General features: G+C 54.0%; 1 long non-coding RNA gene across 1 annotated transcript in view; it reads left to right on the top strand.

Moving 5' to 3' along the window:
• Nucleotides 1-270: 270 nt before the first annotated feature.
• The window catches only part of LOC114485088 (uncharacterized), a 3154-nt gene continuing 1051 nt past the window's right edge, over nt 271-2373 (top strand). Inside the window, exon 1 of the long non-coding RNA XR_003678559.1 lies at nt 271-406. This is a non-coding gene — a long non-coding RNA (uncharacterized lncRNA). The remainder of the gene's footprint in view (nt 407-2373) is intronic.

The following is a 2373-nucleotide window of genomic DNA, read 5'->3' as shown; positions in this document are numbered from 1 at the left end:
GAGTTCGGAACATCTGTGACACCTTTATTCCGGGCTGGTTGAAACTATAGCTATTAAATTTAAGGCACCCGAACTATGTGACATCTTAATAATAAAGATGCTGGCAAGCAGTTCATTTTAAACACGTATAAATAGAAGTTACTTTTCCTCTGAGCTATAATCAGCACATTGTGGAGAAATTGCTGCCCTGAAAGTCAGCGTGATTGACCTGAGGTCATGCAGAGCCAGGTGGCTGGGCCGGAAGTGGCCAGGTCCTGTGCTCGGCTCTGATGCTGGTTTCGTGGGGGAGCAGAGCCAGACTTCCACGTGGGGCTCGGCGCAGGATTTGCTTTCCACCGCAGCTGTGGTCGGGCGGCTCAGACGGCACCGTCCCTCTTTCAGAGAGTGGCTCTGGGGACGGAGAGAGGTGAGGCTCACCCAGGCTTGTCCCGTAGTTGGCCTTGTCAGGCTGGCAGTTCTCTGATTCCCGTCTAGTGCTCTGTCCACAACCTTCCTTCCAAGGGCATTTGGTGACGGTCTGCATTCTTGTTCTGTGCCAGACCAGGCTTAGTCCCCACCTGTGCAGGGGGCAGACCGCTGTACCCGCCCCAGGCCGGGGAGGGGCGATGGGCCCCTGGGTGATGGGGAAGGAGTGGGAAGTGTAGGTGGTGGCCGTGCGCCCATCCGCTGGCATCGTCGCAGTGTCGGGGGAGGGGGTGCGGCGCTGCTAGCCGAGACTCCCCACCTGCTTAGGCGGGACTTACCTGTAAGGTCGTGTGACCCCCCCCCCCCCCGCCATGGGACGGAGCAGTTATTCTCGGTGAATTTTACAGCTGCCGGGCCCTTTCTGCACTTCCTTTATTTTATTCTACCACTTTATAGACTTACAGTTTCCGCAAGAGAAACCGCACACATTGGAAGTTTACAATTTGATGAGTTTTGATGGGCCACCCCGAAACCAGTCACGCTGTCGACGTGTTCGTCTCCCCAGGCGTTGCCCCCTGTGACCCATCCCCTCACCCCCATCCGCTCGCCCTGATCTCCTGTCCCTGTGGATTAGTTTGCGTTTACTAGAATTTAACAGAAGCGGAATCACGTAGTAATGGACCCTTTCTTCATCTGGCTTCATTCGCTCAGTGTCAGGACGTTGAGATTCATACAAGTCGTTGTGTGTATCAGTCGCTTGCTCTTTTTTTACTGCTGAGTCGTATTCCATTGTATGTGCTCCCCACAGCTTATCCTGTTGTTGGATATTGACTGACTCATTTCCAGGGTTTGGCTTTTACCAATAATCTGTTGTGAACACTCACGTACTGTTCTTCCTATGGGCACGCGCTTTTGTTTCTCTTGAGTAAATATCTAGCAGGGAGTGGCTGGGAGATGTGGTGGGTGTATAGTCAACGTTTTAAAAAACTGCCAAACTCTTTTCCAGATTGGTTGTTGGATTTTACCCTCCCGCCAGGAGTCTGAGCGTCTTTGCTCTGGGTGTAGGTTCAGAGGCTGTTTGAGGACAGCGCCTGTCCTTGAGAGAGAGGATTTGCCATCCTTGTCTCATGGGTTGGCAGGTGTCTTGCACTTGGGGACCCCCCTGACGTCAGTTTCGCTCCTTGTCAATCCAAGTGTTTGGCTAAGATCTGTGGTTCTTAACAAAGATAGGGAGCACATTTTGCCCCCAGAGGACATTTGGCAGTGTCTGGAGAAATTTTTGGTTGTCCCCGCTTTGGGGAGGCAGGTGTTAGTGGCATCTGGTGGGTGGGGACCCGGGATGTTGCACAGGGTGGCCCAGAATCTCAACAGTGCTGGGCTGTGAACCACCAGCCGGACTTCCGTGGACCCTGCCAGCCTCTGATCTGCAGTGCAGAGCTCTGTGCTGACCAAGGGTCAGCCTGGCACACGTTGCTTTTTCAGGTGGGAACCAGTGGCATTACCTGTGGGGTAATGGACCCACGTGCTCACAGGGACCAAGCTCTTCTCAGTGGGGGAGGCTGGCCTTGTCACCTGGGTCTGACCCGGCCTCTCAAGGTGAGCGGGGGCTGCGTGAGACTCAGCCAGCACCTTCTCCTCTAAGGCTGCTAGGAAACTGGCTCCTGGGTGAGGATGTGACTTTCTCTCCTGTCCCTTCTCCAATTGCTTGAGTCGGCAAATTCCACCCAGCGCTTTACAACTAACTACGTGAGCTCAGGGCCGTCTTAACGAACTTTGATTATTAACCTTTGCTTGGCAATCACGGATTTTGCTCTTACAAAGCTTTTTTTTTTTTTTTTTTTTTTTTTTTTTGCGGTACGCGGGCCTCTCACCGTTGTGGCCTCTCCCGTTGCGGGGCACAGGCTCCGGACGCGCAGGCTCAGCGGCCACGGCTCACGGGCCCAGCCGCTCCGCGGCACGTGGGATCTT

Source organism: Physeter macrocephalus, unplaced genomic scaffold (genome assembly GCF_002837175.3).
Source record: "Physeter macrocephalus isolate SW-GA unplaced genomic scaffold, ASM283717v5 random_492, whole genome shotgun sequence".
Taxonomy (NCBI): Eukaryota; Metazoa; Chordata; class Mammalia; order Artiodactyla; family Physeteridae; genus Physeter; species Physeter macrocephalus.
The sequence above is the reverse complement of the archived record's forward strand: the minus strand, read 5'-3'. Positions and strand labels throughout refer to the sequence as shown.